Source organism: Herpailurus yagouaroundi, unplaced genomic scaffold (assembly GCF_014898765.1).
Source record: "Herpailurus yagouaroundi ecotype Mexico unplaced genomic scaffold, PumYag 67350, whole genome shotgun sequence".
Classification (NCBI taxonomy): domain Eukaryota; kingdom Metazoa; phylum Chordata; class Mammalia; order Carnivora; family Felidae; genus Herpailurus; species Herpailurus yagouaroundi.
The window spans coordinates 1316663-1334682 of NW_024420170.1; the positions used below are offsets into that span (position 1 = coordinate 1316663).

General features: G+C 37.4%; 1 protein-coding gene, 1 non-coding gene and 1 pseudogene across 2 annotated transcripts in view; 1 reads left to right on the plus strand and 2 right to left on the minus strand.

The window, feature by feature from the left end:
* Positions 1–18020, minus strand: part of MTMR8 (myotubularin related protein 8) — a 130988-nt gene that overhangs the window by 71401 nt on the left and 41567 nt on the right. The gene's annotated exons all lie outside the window — the stretch shown is intronic.
* LOC121024903 (U4 spliceosomal RNA) lies at positions 1224–1360 on the plus strand. The gene has a single exon (XR_005787845.1). It is a non-coding gene; the product is annotated as a U4 spliceosomal RNA (small nuclear RNA).
* On the minus strand, positions 12422–13682 carry LOC121024892 (protein kish-A-like; annotated as a pseudogene).

Sequence of the window (18020 nt, forward strand, 5' to 3'; positions counted from 1 at the left end):
ACCATGATCAACAGGGATTTATTCCAGGGATGAAAGCGTGGTTAAATATTCACAAATCAGGGGCGCCTGGGTGGCGCAGTCGGTTGAGCGTCCGACTTCAGCCAGGTCACGATCTCGCGGTCCGTGAGTTCGAGCCCCGCGTCGGGCTCTGGGCTGATGGCTCAGAGCCTGGAGCCTGTTTCCAGTTCTGTGTCTCCCTCTCTCTCTGCCCCTCCCCCGTTCATGCTCTGTCTCTCTCTGTTCCAAAAATAAATAAAAACGTTGAAAAAAAAATTAAAAAAAAAAATATTCACAAATCAATCAATATGATATACCAAAGTAACAATAGAAAGGATAAAAAACCATGTTATCATATAAATAGATGCATAAAAAAGCACTTAACAAAATAGAACATCCATTCATGATTAAAATTGTCAACAAAGTAGGTCTAGAGGGAACACACCTCAATATATTACAGGCAATATGTGAAAAACCCACAGGTAAAATCATACTCAATAGTAAAAAAAAAAGTGAGAACTTTCCTTCTAAAGTCAGGAATAAGATAAGGATCTCCACTCTAACCATTTTTATTCACTGTAGTACTGGAAGTCCTAGCCACAGCAATCAGACAACAAAAAGAAAAGGAAGCCAAATTGCTAAGGAAGGAGTAAAACTGTCACTCTTTGAAGATGGCATGATACTATATATAGAAAACCTGAAACACTTCAACAAAAAAGTCCTAGAACTGATAAATAAATTCAGTAACATCTCAGAATACAAAATTAATATACAGAAATCTGTTGCGTTTCTACATACTAATGAAAGAGCAGAAAGAGAAATTAAGAAAACAATCCTATGTACAACTGCACCAATAAAATAATAAAATACCTAGGAATAAACTTAACAAAGAAGATAAAAGAACTGTACTCAAAAGAAACTGAAGATGACACAAACAAATGGAAAGATATTCCATGAACATGGATTTAAAGAACCAATATTGTTAAAATGTCTATACTACCCAAAGTCATCTATAGATTTAATCCAATCCCTATCAAAATGCCAACAACATTTTCCACAGAACTAGAATAAATCATTCTAAACTTTTATGGAACCACAAAAGACCTCGAATAGTCAAAACAATCTTGAGAAACCAGAAAATAGCTGAAGATATCACAATTCCAGCTTTCAAGATATACTACAAAGCTGTAGTAATTCCAACACACATTTATAGAAAAATTAACATCAGCTTTGTACAGTGGCAGTATCATAGCCAATGAGGTTTATCTGAGGTGCGATTATTGCTAATAGAAGAATTAACATCAGTACTTTTGAAACTCTTCAAAAAAATTGAAGAGGAAACATTTCCTATCTCATTATTGAGGTCATCACTAGCCTAATATCAAAGCCAATCAGAGACACTCCAATAAAACTGCAGCCATGGCACCTGGGTGGTTCAGTTAAGCGTCTGACTTGATTTTGGCTCAGGTCATGGTCTCATGGCCCTAAGGTCAAACCCCACATCAGGCTCCATGCCCGGCATGGATTCTCTTTCTCCCCCTGCCCCTCCCCTAATCTCTCTCAAAAAATATATAAAACTACAAGTGGATTTTTAAAATATTGTTTTAATTTGAATTTTAGTCACCTATCATAAATTGCACTATTGGTTTCAGGAGTACAATTCAGTGATTCACACTTACATACAACACCTGGTACACATCACAACATGTGCCCTCCTTAATACCCATCACCATCTAGCCCCTCTCCCATCCACCTCCTTCCATCAATCCTTAGTTTGTTTTCTATTATTAAGAGTCTCTTGTCTTCTCTTTCCCCCACCTTACCTTTTGTTCCTAAATTCCACATATGAGTGAAATCATATGGTATTTGCCTTTCTCTGATTGAGTTATTTCACTTAGCCTAATACATTCTACTTCCATCCATGTCGTTGCAAATGGAAAGATTTCATTTCTTTCATGGCTGAGTAATATTCCAGTGTGTGTGTGTGTGTGTGTGTGTGTGTGTGTGTACACAAACACACATATATACCACATCTTCTTTATCCATTCATTCGTCAATGGACATGTCGGCACTCTCCATAGTTTGGCTACTGTTCATAAAGTTGTTATAAACATTGGGGTGCATGTACCACTTCAAATCTCTATTTTTGTATCCTACGATAAATACCTAATAGTTAAATTGCTGGGTCATGGGGTAGTCCTATTTTTAGTTTTTTGAGGGACCTCGATACTGTTCTCCAGAGTGGCTGAACCAGTTAGCATTCCCTTCAAAAGGGCAAGAGGGTTTTCCTTTCTCCACATTCTTTCCAACACCAGTTGTTTCTTGTGTTGTTAATTTTAGCCATTCTGACAGGTGTGAGGTGTTTTCTCATCCAAGTTTGGATTTGTATTTCCCTGATGATGAGTGATATTGAGCATCTTTTTCTATGTCTGTTAGCCACCTGGATGTCTTCTATGGAAAAGTGTCTATTCATGTCTTCTGCCCATTTCTTAACTGGGTTGTTTGTTTTTTGAGTGTTGAGTTTGGTAAGTTCTTTCTAGATTTTGGATACTATCCTTTATCAGATATGTCACTTGCAAATATCTTCTCCCATTTTGCAGGCTGCCTTTTAGTTTTGTGGATTGTTTCCTTTACTGTGTAAAAGCTTTTTATCTTGATAAATACCTAAAAGTTCATGTTTGCTTTTGTTTCCCTTGCCTCCAGAAATGTGTCTAGTGCCTCCAGCCAAGGTAAAAGAGGTTGCTGTGTTCTTCTCTATGATTTTGATGATTTCCTGTCTCACATTTAAGCCTTTCAATCATTTTGAATTTATATTTGTGTATGGTATAAGAAAGTGGTCCTGTTTCATTCTGCATGTCGCCATCCAATTTTCCCAACACCATTTGTTGAAGAGACAGTCTTTTTTTTTCATTTGATATTCTTTCCTGCTTTGTAGAACTTTAGTTGACCATATAGTTGTGGGTCTATTTCTGGGTTTTCTATTCCATTCCATTGATCTGTGTCTGTTTTTGTGACAGTGCCATACTGTCTTGATGACTATAGCTTTGTTATAATATAGCTTGAAATCCAGAATTGTGATGCCTTCATGTTTCTTTCTCTTTTTCAGGATTGCTTTGGCTCTCTGGGGTCTTTCGTGGTTTCATACAAATTTTAAGATTGTTTTTTCTAGCTCTGCGAAAAATACTGGTGTTATTTTGATAGGGATTGCATTGAATGTATAGATTGCTTTGAGTAGTATTGATTGACATTTTAACAATATTTGTACTTCCAATCCATGAGCATGGAATGTTTTCCCATTTCTTTGTGTCCTCTTCAATTTCTCTCATATGTGTTTTAGTTTCCAGTGTACAGATCTTTTGCCTCTTTGGTTAGGTTCATTCCTAGGTATCTTATGGATTTTGGTGCAATTTTAAATGGAATCAATTGATTTCTTTTTCTGCTGCTTCATTATTGGTGGATAGCAATGCAACAGATTTCTCTATTTCGGGTGTGTCATGTAACTTTGCTGAATTCATGCATTAGTTGTAGCAGTTTTTTGGTGGAGTCATTTGGGTTCTCCATGCAGAGTATCATGCCATCTACGAAGAGTGAAAGTTTCACTTCTTTCTTGCTGATTTGGATGGATTTTATTTCTTTTTGTTGTCAGATTGCCGAGGCTAGGCTTTCAGTATTATGTTGAACAACAGTGGTGGAAGCAGACATCACTGTCATGTTCCTGACCTTAGAGTAAAAGGTCTCAGTTTTTCTGCATTGAGGATGATATTAGCTGCGGGTCTTTGGTGTGTGGCTTTTATGATGTTGATGTACTTTCCCTCTCTCCCTAGTTTGCTGAGTGTTTTTTTTCTCAAGAGTGGATGCTGTACATTGTGAAATGCTTTTTTTTTTGCATCTATTGAGAGGACTGTATGGTTCTTATAATTTATTTTATTTCTATGATATATCACGTTGATAGATTTGTGAATATTGAACCACCCTTGCAACCCAGGAATAAATCACCATTGATTGTGGTGAATAATTGTTTTAACGTAGTGCTGGATTTGATTTGCTAGTATTTTCTTGAGAATTTTTGCATCCATATTGATAAGGGATATTGGCCTATAATTAGACCCACTAAAATGGGGGTTTTTGGTTTTTGAATCAAGGTAATGGTGGCTTTGTAGAATGAGTTTAGAAGTTTTCCTTCCATTTCTATTTTTTGGAAGTTTCAGAAGAGTAGGTATTAATTCCTTTTTAAATATATGTTAGAATTCCCCTGTGAAGCCATCAGGCCCTGGACTCTTGTTTGTTGTGAGATTTTTGATTATGGATTAAATTTCTTTGCTGGTATGGGTCCATTCAAATTTTATATTTCTTCCTGTTTCAGTTTTGTGGTTTATATATTTGTAAGAATTGATCCATTACTTCCACATTGCCCAATTTGTTGGCATATAATTGCTCATAATATTCTCTTATAAATGTTTGTATGTTGGTCGTGTTGGTTATTATCTCTACTTTTTCATTCATGATTTTATTTATTGGGTTCTTTCTCATTTCTTTTTGATAAGTGTGGCTAAGGTTTTATCAATTTTTTTAAATTCTTTCAAAGAATCTGCTCCTACTTTCATGGATCTGTTCTACTAATTGATTTTTTCTATTGTTTTGTATTCTCTATTTTGTTCAAAAATGCTCTAAACTTTATTATTCCTTCTGCTTGATTTGATTTTAGTATGTTCTTTTTTTATTTTACTCTTAAGGTGAAAAGTTAAATTGTTGATTTGAGGTGTTTCTTCTTTTTAAATGTAAGTATTTACACCTAACATATTACTGCTAAGCACTGCTTTTGCTACATAAGTTTTGATATCTTGTGTTTTTGTTTCCATTTATATCCATGTATTTTCTAATTTCTGTGAACATTTATGTTCATTAAACTTAACAGTAAAAGTGGTTAGAAGACTGTTCATTTCAAGATATCTTGAGAAGGAATATTAATAGCATCTCTTGGTCTTTAGACTCTCACTTCTCTAATGTATTACCATACACTGAGAATAAAAATAAAACAAAACCCAAAGAAATAGATCAGTAGATTTGCTTTCTCAGTGAGGCATGAAATGTAAAAGTTATTAGCCCCTAACTTCTTTTCTCTGAAGTTTTTTTTTAAACATTTTTGTCTCATAATGGAATTTTTCAGGTTTTTATTTTTATCTTATTTGTTATTTAAGCATAATCAACATACAGTGTTATATTACTTTTAGGAGTACAATATAATGATTTGACAATTCTATAAACTGCTCAGTGCTCATCAAGATGAGTGCATTTTTAATCTCCTTTATCTATTTCACCCATTCCCTGCTTCTTCCCCTTTGACAACCACCAGTATTTTCTCTGTATTTAAGAGACATGTTTTGTTGTTGTTGTTGTATCTTGTTTTCCCTTTATTTGTATGTTGTTTCTTAAATTTCACATATAAGTGAAATCATATGGTATTTTTCTTTCTCTGACTGACATATTTCACTTAGTATGACACCATCTGGGCCTATCCATATTGGTACAAATGACAAGATTTCATTCCTTTTCATGCCCGAGTAATATCCCATTCTGTATGTGTGTGTGTGTGTGTGTGTGTGTGTGTGTGTGTGTGTACCACATCTCATTTATCCATTCATCTATAGATACACACTTCGTTTTATCGATATTTGGGCTATTGTAAATGACACTGCAGTACACATATCTTATTGAATTAGTGTACTGTTTTCCTTGGGTAAATACCCAATAGTGAGATTACTTGATGATGTTAATTCTCATTTTAATTTTTTGAGGAAACTCCATGTTTTCCAAAGTGGCTACACTAATTTGCATTGGTTGATTTTGTGTATTTGAACCATTCTGTCATTCTAGAACTAAATTCCACTTGGTCATGGTGCATAATCCTTATATTATGCTGTTGAATATTTTTTGCTAGTACCGTATTGAGGAAATTTGCATTAGTAGTCATAAGAGATATTGGAGGCAGCAGTTAAGATGGCAGTGGAGTAGGGAGATCCTAAGTGTGGGGAATAAGCTTAGGAATCCCCCGGGCTTACACCAATGGGTTAACAAGGCATAAAAACTACAAAGCCATAGGATGCTCACACCCGAGTTTGGGTAAACAAGATTAGCACCCCAAGAATAAGGAGGTGAAAAGGCACCCCAGGATAGAGAGGGGATGCAAATGCACCCCATAATAGAGAGGGGGTGCAGAACCCCCACAATAGAGAGGGAGGGGCAAAGGCCCCAAAATAGAAAGGGGCACAAGGGTACCCAATACAAAGTAAGCAAGATTAGGTGTTCAGTGCAGAAGTGTCCCCCAATTTAGTACCATAGCAAAAAGCTGCTTTCACAGGAGGGAAGGACCAAGTTAGGCAAACAGGTAAACTGGATTATAGACCACTGCACTGCAGGCGAAGCAGCCCATAGTGGAAATGGTTAACAAAAGAAAAGGTGCCTTGTTAACCCTGAGGTTATTTACTCTCCTGCCTTATCCCCTAGGCTAGCTAAGAAAAACAGACACAGCACTTCCTGTCTACATTACCAACCATCTGCCCATCTGCCCAGTGCCAGGATTTTATTTTATACTGAACCAAACCCCAAACACCATATATCTTCAACCCCCCCTTTTCCCTCACATCCCCAAGTTAATGTTCACAGTTTGTCTCTTTGTGCATGCCTGTCACATTTGTAAGCCTTCTGATCTTAATAAACATGGGGCAAGGACCCTTATTCAGAGCTCTTGTCTTTTCCCAGATATTCGCCATCTCTCACTTTTTATTGTGTCCCACCCTCTTGCTAGACAAGACAGAACTTTAGACCTAGAGTCTATGACACCTAAGCTTCTCTTGTCCTTGAACACAGCTAGATAGTTATCAAATCATTCTGAACACCAAAGAAAAAAATTGGAATTTTGAGAGAACAGAAGTGCAAGACTACACGAGAAAAGCAATCACCTTTTGGAAGTAGGAGGTGCAGAGAATTTACTGCGGGAAATGTTGCTTAGGGTAGGGCCATGGGGAGGGAGCCTACTTGCAGAGGCTACCACAAAGTAATATAAGCAGCAGAGTGCAAAATCTGAACTTTTAGCTGTCCACTGTGGGGCATGTGCCTGCCTTAAAGGTGCTCAGGTGGTGAAGTGGGGCAGAATCTCAGGAGTGACAGCATGGTCTGAGGATCCCTTAGGTGACAAGAAAGACATGTCCCACCAATATGCTGTGCCGCTTACAGGCTTAAGAGAGGGGACTAGCTCTAGCTGAGGACAGTAAGCAGGGATGCCAGTTTTCTCCTCTGTTTTGAAATAAATTCTAAACAGCTGTAAACATATGTCACTTTTTTTTCAGGGGCCAGAAAAGGCATAGCAAGACCCTCCCCCAGAGGAACAGTGCAGGTCCATGCCACAGGAATCCCTAAAATTTGGAATTTTGCAACTCAGTTGCGTGCCTGAGATAAAGAAGCTTGGACACAGGCAGGGTGAACATAGGGTTCTGACAGAAACCAATGACACAAGAGGGGTGATTAATTGACCTTATGTGAGGTTTCCCTGAAGAGTGGGGGGCATGAACTTTCAGCTCTGGGGCTATATAGCAGGGCACTGCCACATTCATTATGCCCTTCAGACTTGAAAGCATTCAGGGAGCAAACTGGCCCCAACTAGTCGTAGCCAGAGCCACTTAAACCAAGCCCTGCCCCCCTGCACCTTGTTTCCATGGAAACAAGTCAGCCTGAGAATTAGTGCAGCATGCCCCTCACCCAGAAGACTAGCACAAACAACTTGCTTGCACGAATTCTAATGATCATAAATCAGCTCAAGGTGAAATAAGATCTAACTTCCATTATACTCTTATTCTTTATTTTATATTATTATTTGTGTCACTTATTTTCTTATTTTTTCAACTCTTTTTTTAAATTTTGCAGTTATTTTTATTTATGTGTGCATGTATTATTTTATTTTATTATTTAATTTTTGGAATAATATTCTTTTAACAAGCAGGCCAAAACACACCCAGGTTCTAGTTTGTTTGTTTCTTTGTGTTTTTTTGTTTCTTTTTTTCTTTCTTCTTTTCTTTTCTGGAAAAAAAGGACAAGGAGAAACTCACCCCAAAAGGAAAAACAGAAAGTAGAACTCATGGTCAGTGATTTAATCAACGTGGATATAAGATGTCTGAGCTAGAATTTAAAACCATTTACAGGGATACTATCTGGGGTTGAAAAAAGCATAGAAGACATCAGAGAATCCCTTTCTGCAGAGGTAAAAGAACCAAAATATAGTCAGGATGAAAGTGCTATAACTGAGATGTAATCTTGAATAGATGTCATGATGGTGAGGATGGACGAAGCAGAGCAGCAAATCAGTGATAGAGACGATAAAATTATACAGAATAATGAGGGTGAGAAGAGGGGAAAAAAGGCACAAGATCACGAAGGAAGACTTACAGAACTCTAACTTATTAAAAAGGAATAACATTCATATCATAGGAGTGAATGAGAGGGAAAAGAAGGTGAGGAGAGAGAAAAAGGGGCTGAAGTTTTATGTGAGCAAATTATAGCTGAAAACTTCCCTAATCAGGGGAAGGGTACAGACATCAAAATCCAAGAAGCACAGAGAACTCCCATTAAATTCAATAAATGCTGACCATCACCAAAGCGTATCATAGTCAAATTCACAAAATACACACACAAGGAAAGAATTATGAAAGCAGCGTGGGAAACAATCCTTAACCTACAAGGAAAGACAGATGAGATTCACAGCAGAGCTGTCCACAGAAACTTGGCGGGCCAGAAAGGAGAGGCAGGATTTATTCAACACACTAAATGGGAAAAACATGCAGCCAAGAATTCTTTATCCAGCAAGGACGTGATTCAGAATAGAAGGAGAGTTACAGTTTTGCAGACAAAAACCCTAAAGGAGTTTGTAACCACTAAAGTAGCCCTGCAAGAAATTTTAAGGGGGACTCTTTGGAGGAAAAACAAACAAAAGACCAAAAGCAAAGACTAGACATGACCAGAAAACATCACCAGAAACACCAACTATACAGGCAACATAATGACCCTAAATTCATGTCTTTCAGTAACCACTCTGAATTCTAACAGACATGTAAATTTTTAAATGTTTTTATTTTATTTTATTTTAGAGACAGAGAAAGAGAGAGAGAGAGAGGCAGAAATAGAGGAAGACACAGAAACTGAAGCAGGCTCCATGTTCTGAGCTGTAAGCATAGAGCCTGACACAGGGCTCGAACCCATGAACCATGAGATCATGACCTGTGCCAGAGTCCGCTGCATAAACAACTTAGACACCCAGGTGCCCCTTCCAGACATTTAAAGAAAAATTAATACCTATTCTACTAAAATTGTTTCAAAAAATATAAATGGAAGGAAAACGTCCAAACTCATTCTCCAAAGCCAGCATTAACTTGATTCCAAAACCAAAAAAGAAGTCCACAATGAAAGGGATATTGTTACAGAACAATATCCCTGATGAACTTGGATGCAAACTTTCTCAATGAGACACTAGCAAATCAAATTCAACAGTACATTAAAAGAATTATGTATCATGATCAGGTTGGATTTACTTCTGAGCTGCACGGCTGGTTCAATATTCACAAATCAGTCAATGTGATACACCACATTAATAAATGAAAGGATAAGAACCATATCATTCTCTCAATAGATTCAGAAAAAGCATTTGACAAAACATAGCATCAATTCTTGATTTAAAAAAAAACACAAAAAAGTAGTAATAAAATGAGCATACCTCAACATCATAAAGGTCATATATGAAAGACCCACAGCAAATATCATCCTCAATGGGGAAAAACTGAGAGCTTTTTCCCCTATGGTCAGGAACAAGACAAAGATGTTCACTCTCCCCATTACTATTTAACATAGTACTGGAAGTCAGAACCTCAGCACTCAGAGAACAAAAATAAATAAATAAATAAATAAATAAATAGCATACAAATTGGCATGGAAGAAGTCAAACTTTCACTATTTGCAGATGACATGATACTCTATGTAGAAAATCCAAAATACGTTTTTACTCTTTCTGATTCTTTTTTTTTCCCTGACTAGATAATTGTCTTTGACTTATCTTTGTTTTAATTGACTCTTATTTTTAGTCTAGTCTGCTGTTGAAGCTCAGTTCAGTCACTATATTCTTTAGCTTTAGGATTTCTGTTTTCCTTTTTTTAATTTATTTTGAGAGAAAAAGAGACAGTACAAGTGGGGGAGGGGCATAAAGAGTGGGAGAGAGACAGAATCCCAAGCAGGTTCTGTGCTGCCAGCACAGAGCCTGACATCGGGGTCAAACTCATGAAATTGTGAGATCATAATCTGAGCCGAAACCAAGAGTTGGATGTTTAACTGACTAAGCCACCCAGGTGCCCCTCTGTGGTTTTTTGTTTGTTTGTTTTGTTTTGTTTTGTTTTATGATTTGTTTCTTTATTATCTCTCTCATTTTCATGGATTGCTTTCCTATTTCCATACAGTTGTTTGTATGTTCTTTCTTGTTCATTGAGCTTCTTTAAGAGGATTGTTTTTTTTTCTGTATTTCATGTCGGTTTATAGATCTCCATTTGTTCTTTAATTGAAATATAATTGACACATAATACTATATTTGTTTCATCAATAGAACATAGTGATTTCACAAGTCTATACATTATGCTGTGCCTACCATAAATGTGCTATCATCTGTCATGATATAATGCTATTACAATACCATTGATTATATTCCCTATGCTGCCCTTTTTATACACATGGCATGCATTCCATAAGTGGAAGTCTCTATGTTTGACTCTCCTTCATCCATTTAGCCCATCCCCCATCCTTCTTCCTTGTGGCAACCTATAGTTTGTTTTATTTTTCAAGATTGTTTTGGCTATTCAGAGTCCCTTGAGTTTCCAAGTGAATTTTAGGATGGAATTTTTCTATTTCTGTAGAAACACCATTGAGATATTAAAGAGATTGTTTTATATCCATAGATCACTTAGGTAGTACTGTCATCTTAACAACACAATTGGCCCTTGAACAAGGGGGTAGGGATGTCCTCCCTCCAATTAACAGTCAAATATCTGTATATAACTTGACTTCCCAAAAATTTAACTAGTAGTAGCCTACTGTTGATTGGAAGCCTTATCAATAGGTATTTAGTTAACATATTTTTGTGTCATAAATATTATATATTCTACTCTTAAAGAAAGCTAAACAAAAAATGCTATTAAGATAAGGAAGAGTAGGGGCGCCTGGGTGGCGCAGTCGGTTAAGTGTCCGACTTCAGCCAGGTCACGATCTCGCGATCCGTGAGTTTGAGCCCTGCGTCAGGCTCTGGGCTGATGGCTCGGAGCCTGGAGCCTGTATCCGATTCTGTGTCTCCCTCTCTCTCTGCCCCTCCCCCGTTCATGCTCTGTCTCTCTCTGTCCCAAAAATAAATAAACGTTGAAAAAAAATTTAAAAAAAAAGATAATCATAAGGAAGAGGAGACACATTTACAATACTGTAGATGTATTTATTGAAAAAATTTCATATAAATGGACCCATGCAGTTCAAATTCATGTTGTTAAAGGGTCAAGTGTATTGTATCCCAATCTATGAATAGGAAACATCTTTCTGTTTATGTGTATCTTACTTAGTTTTAGCAACATTTTATAGTTTTCTGTGTCCAAATTTATTACCATCTTGGTTACATTTATTCCTAAGTATTTTATTCTTTTTGAAATATTGTAAATAAAATTGTTTTCTTATTTACATTTCTGGATGGTTTAGTGTTAGTATATAGAAATGCAACTGATTTTTTTTGTGTCATTTTGAATGATGAAGCTTTGCTGAATTAATTAGTTCTAAAGTTTTTTTTGTGGAATATTTAAGGTTTTCTACATATAAGATCATGTTGTATGCACCAAAGGTAATTTTACTTCTTTCTTTCAATTGAAAAGCTTCTAATTTATGTTTCCTACCTAATTGCTTTGACTAGGACCTCCAGTTTTATCTTTCCTTAAAGGGCCAAGAGTGGGAATCCTTGTCTTTCTCCTAAGACAAAATGCTTTCAGAGTTTTATCATTCATATAAGACCTTGATTATGTTGAGGTACTGTCCTTTTATTGCTAGTAAGTTTAGTATTCAATCATGAAAGTGAGTTTAATTTTATCAAATGCTTTTCCTGATGACTGTGTGTTTTCCCCCAATGACTCGGTCAATGTAGTGATTACACTGATTGATTTTGTGTATGTTGAACCATTCTTGCATTCTAGAAATAAATCCTATTTGGTCATAGTAACTTAAACCTTTCTTTTCTTTTCTTTTCTTTTTTTTTTTTTTGAAAATTATTGAAGGTCTTTCTTTATATCAAAACTCAAAGACCCTTACCATCATCTACTGAGTTATACAACAGATTCTAGTTCAAATTGACACACAAAAAGTAAACTAGATTTAAAGTGTTGTATTTAAAAACAAACAAAAAAATACAGTTTGCTTGTGGGGTAATTAAAATAAGTGGAGACCTGACACTAAAAAGAATTAGAAACACATACAGGATAATTATTCTGTCTTATTCAGAGAATTACAGTTAGCTGGTCAGATTTATGTTTAAGATATTTATCCATACTTATCTAGACTTTTTAGAGGCTACTATACTAGTCTACTATTCTAAACTCTTTTATGTTAAATATGAACACTTTCCCAATACTACTTTTAAGTCACATCTCATTTATCTTCCTCCTTATTAACTGCATAGGCTTGTCTTAAATAGTTGAAACATCTGTAATATACTACAGAGTTTGCTTAGAGGTACCCTGTTAATATACTCGTGTGGCCAGAGAAAAAACAAGCATTATTAAATATGAATGCAATCCCTAATAACACAATTGAACATTTTTTTCAATGAAAAAGTCCAGAAAGAAGGTCTCATTCTATAAAGATTTATCATTTATAAGTCACAGTGAAAGGAACTTGAGTAATTTACCAAGTTTTCTAATATATACGTTAGAGATACCTCACTAAAAACTGGTATCTCACACAACAGAATAACATTTGCTGAATGTAATACTGTAGTGACAGTACTGAGGTTGATTGTTAGAGACATTGGTTCAATAACAAAAATCAAAAATAACAGCTGGAAATTTATCTCATTCAATGTTCAGAGATGAAAGGGTTAAACATTAATTCCATTGTTTTCTGCAGATAAGTTCTTTTTTTCATACTGAAATCTGATTGCAATTAAATTCTGATATGTTTCCAAGCTACTGTATGAAGAAGATGCTGAAGGCCATCACTATACAGCATACTGCAACATAAAGACTCTTCCATTCACCAATTCTGGCACACTTGCAAAATATACCCAACAATCCAGTTTTATTTCTGTTCAGGGGGCTGTATGCCAAGGATAGGATATAAGCACAGGTACATATAAACAGCAAGATTACTTACAGTCAAAAGACTCTGAAAATTGAAAATGGCAGACATAGTGAGACTGGCAAAGCTCAGACTCCACCAAAAAAATTGCTAGAACTAATACAGTAGTATGTGAATTCAGCAAAGTTGCAGGATATAAAATCAATGTGCATAAATCTGTTGCATTTCTATACACATTCACCACTGAAAACACCAAATAATATCTATTCATATAACAATTCCACCTGAAGAACTGAGGGCCAGCTGAACAGCTTCTACACCATAAAAGACAGAACAAGCAATATATCTAATAAGGAATTTAAAGTAATGACTTTAAAGGTGCTCACCTGGCTGGAGAGAAGAGTAGATGAACTCAGTAAGACCTTCAATAAAAACATAGGAAATATAATTTAAAAAATAACCAATCAGAAGTGAAGAATACAATAACTGAAATAAGAAACACACTGGAGGGAATCAAGAGTAGACTAATGCATACAGAAAGATGTGTCAATGATCTGGAAGACAGGGTAATGGAAAACACCCAGGCTGAACAGCAAGACAAGAAAATAATTTTTAAGAATGAGGATAGGTTGAAGGATCTCTTGAACAACAAATGAAAAAACATTTTCATTACACAGATTCCAGAAGAAGCAGAGAGTGAAAGGGGCAGAGAACTTATTTGAAGAAATAATAGCTGAAAATTTCCCTAACCTAAGGAAGCAAATAGTTATCCAGGTCCAAGAAGCACAGGGTTCCAAACAAGATCAACCCAAGGAGGTTCACACTATGACACATAATAATTAAAATTTAAAAGTTTAAAGGAAAAGAGAATTCTTAAAGCAGCAAGAGAGAAGCAAAAAGTCAATAAATAATGGGTCAATGAAACAATCATGAAATTAAAAAAATAGATGGAGATAAATGAAAACGGAAACATAATGGTGCAAAATCTTTGGGATGCTGAAAAGCAGTTCTAAGAAAAAATATACAGCATTACAGGTCTATCTCAAGAAACAAAAAAGAGGTCAAATCAATCAACAGCTACCTTTACACCTAAAGGAAATTATTTAAAAAGGGCAAACAAAGCCCAAAGTAAGTGCAAGGAAGGAAATAATAAAAATTACAACAGAAATAAATGACATAGGACTTGTGGGAAGAGGGCAGCTTAGGAAGACGCTGGGCTCACCACACATCCTGCTGATCACTTAGATTCCACCTACACCTGCCAAACTAACCCAGAAAACCACCAGAAACTAGCAGAATGGAGTCTCCAGAGCCAAGTGTAGACGAGAGGCCCACAGAAGAGGGTAGGAAGGGCGGAGAGGCAGTGCGTGCTCCACGGACTCGCGGGAAGGAGCCGGGGCAGAGGGGCGGCCCGCCGGCCAAGCAGAGACCCTGAGTCTGGCTCGCAAAAGCGGAGGGGCTGGACGAAGTGTGTTCCGACAAGTGCAAGCGGGACTTGCTTAGCATCTGGGAGGTCATAAGTTAACAGCTCTGCTCGGAAAGCGGGAAGCCTGGAGGACAAGGGGAGGGAGAGTGGCTGAGCCCCGGGAGGACAGAGTTCAGTTTGGCGGGGAACAAAGGTGCTCACCAGCGCCATCCCCCTCGCCCATCCCCCAGCCAAAATCCCAAAGGGAACCAGTCCCTGCCAGGGAACTTGCTTGCTCCATGCAAACACCTAACGCAGTGCTTCTGCGGTGCCACCCCTCCAGCAGCGGGTCTGACTCCCCCCCACTGCCACAGGGCCCCTCCTGAAGTGGATCACCTAAGGAGAAGTGAGCTAAGCCTGCCCCTCCTGCCCCCATGCACCTTGCCTACCTATCCCAGGTAATACGCCAGATCCCCAGCTCCACAAGCCTGGCAGTGTGCAAGTAGCACAGACGGGCCACGCCAACCCACAGTGAATCCCGCCCCTAGGAGAGGGGAAGAGAAGGCACACACCAGTCTGACTGTGGCCCCAGCGGTGGGCTGGGGGCAGACATCAGGTCTGACTGCAGCTCCACCCACCAACTCCAGTTATACGCCACAGCACAGGGGAAGTGCCCTGCAGGTCCGCACCACTCCAGGGACTATCCAAAATGACCAAACGGAAGAATTCCCCTCAGAAGAATCTTCAGGAAATAGCAACAGCTAATGAACTGATCGAAAAGGATTTAAATAATGTAACAGAAAGTGAATTTAAAATAATAGTCATAAAATTAATCGCTGGGCTTGAAAACAGTATAGCTGACAGCAGAGAATCTCTTGCTACAGAGATCAAGGGACTAAAGAACAGTCAGGAGGAGCTGAAAAACGCTTTAAACGAAATGCAAAACAAAATGGAAACGACGACAGCTTGGATTGAACAGGCAGAGGATAGAACAGGTGAACTAGAAGATAAAGTTATGGAAAAAGAGGAAGCTGAGAAAAAGAGAGATAAAAAAATCCAGGAGTATGAGGGGAAAATTAGAGAACTAAGAGACACACAAAAAGAAATAATATATGCATAATTGGTATCCCAGAGGAGGAAGAGAGGGGGAAAGGTGCTGAAGGGGTACTTGAAGAAATAATAGCTGAGAACTTCCAGATCTGAGGAAGGAAAAAGGCATTGAAATCCAAGAGGCACAGAGAACTCCCTTCAGACGTAACTTGAATCGATCTTCTGCACGACATATCATAGTGAAACTGGCAAAATACAAGGATAAAGAGAAAATTCTGAAAGCAGCAAGGGGTAAACGTGCCCTCACATATAAAGGGAGACCTATAAGACTCGTGACTGATCTCTCTTTTGAAACTTGGCAGGCCAGAAAGGATTGGCACGAACCTCCAATGTATTGAACAGAAAAAATATGTAGCCGAGAATTCTTTATCCAGCAAGTCTGTCATTTAGAATAGAAGGAGAGATAAAGGTCTTCCCAAACAAACAAAAACTGAAGGAATTCATCACCACTAAACCAGCCCTCCAAGAGATCCTAAGGGGGATCCTGTGAGAAAAAGTACCAGAGACATCACTACAAGCATAAATCATACAGACATTACAATGACTCTAAACCCATATCTTTCTATAACAACACTGAATGTAAATGGATTAAATGCACCAAGCAAAAGACATAGGGTATCAGAATGGAGAAAAAAACAAGACCCATCTATTTACTGTCTACAAGAGACTCATTTTAGATCTGATGACACCTTTAGATTGAGAGTGAGGGGATGGAGAACTATTTATCATGCTACTGGAAGCCAAAAGAAAGCTGGAGTAGCCATACTTATATCAGACAAACTAGACTTTAAATTAAAGGCTGTAACAAGAGATGAAGAAGGGCATTATATAATAATTACAGGGTCTATCCATCAGGAAGAGCTAACAATTATAAATGTCTATGCGCCAAATACCGATGCCCTCAACTATATAAAACAATTACTCACAAACATAAGCAACCTTATTGATAAGAATGTGGTAATTGCAGGGGACTTTAACACTCCACTTACAGAAATGGATAGATCATCTAGACACACAGTCAATAAAGAAACGAGGGCCCTGAATGATACATTGGATCCGATGGACTTGACAGATATATTTAGAACTCTGCATCCCAAAGCAACAGAATATACTTTCTTCTCGAGTGCACATGGAACATTCTCCAAGATAGATCACATACTGGGTCACAAAACAGCCCTTCATAAGTATACAAAAATTGAAATCATACCATGCATACTTTCAGACCACAATGCCACAAAGCTTGAAATCAACCACAGAAAAAAGTCTGGAAAACCTCCAAAAGCATGGAGGTTAAAGAACACCCTACTAACGAATGAGTGGGTCAACCAGGCAATTAGAGAAGAAATTAAAAAATATATGGAAACAAACGAAAATGAAAATACAACAATCCAAACGCTTTGGGACGCAGCAAAGGCAGTCCTGAGAGAAAAATACATTGCAATGCAGGCCTATCTCAAGAAACAAGAAAAATCCCAAATACAAAATCGAACAGCACACCTAAAGGAAATAGAAGCAGAACAGCAAAGGCAGCCTAAACCCAGCAGAAGAAGAGAAATAATAAAGATCAGAGCAGAAATAAACAATATAGAATCTAAAAAAAACTGTAGAGCAGATCAACGAAACCAAGAGTTGGTTTTTTGAAAAAATAAACAAAATTGACAAACCTCTAGCCAGGCTTCTCAAAAAGAAAAGGGAGATGACCCAAATAGATAAAATCATGAATGAAAATGGAATTATTACAACCAATCTCTCAGAGATACAAACAATTATCAGGGAATACTATGAAAAATTATATGCCAACAAATTGGACAACCTGGAAGAAATGGACAAATTCCTAAACACCCTCACGCATCCAAAACTCAATCCGGAGGAAATAGAAAGCTTGAAAAGACCCATAACCAGCGAAGAAATTGAATTGGTTATCAAAAATCTCCCAACAAATAAGAGTCCAGGACCAGATGGCTTCCCAGGGGAGTTCTACCAGACGTTTAAAGCAGAGATAATACCTATCCTTCTCAAGCTATTCCAAGAAATAGAAAGGGAAGGAAAACTTCCAGACTCATTCTATGAAGCCAGTATTACTTTGATTCCTAAACCAGACAGAGACCCAGTTAAAAAAAGAGAACTACAGACCAGTATCCCTGATGAATATGGATGC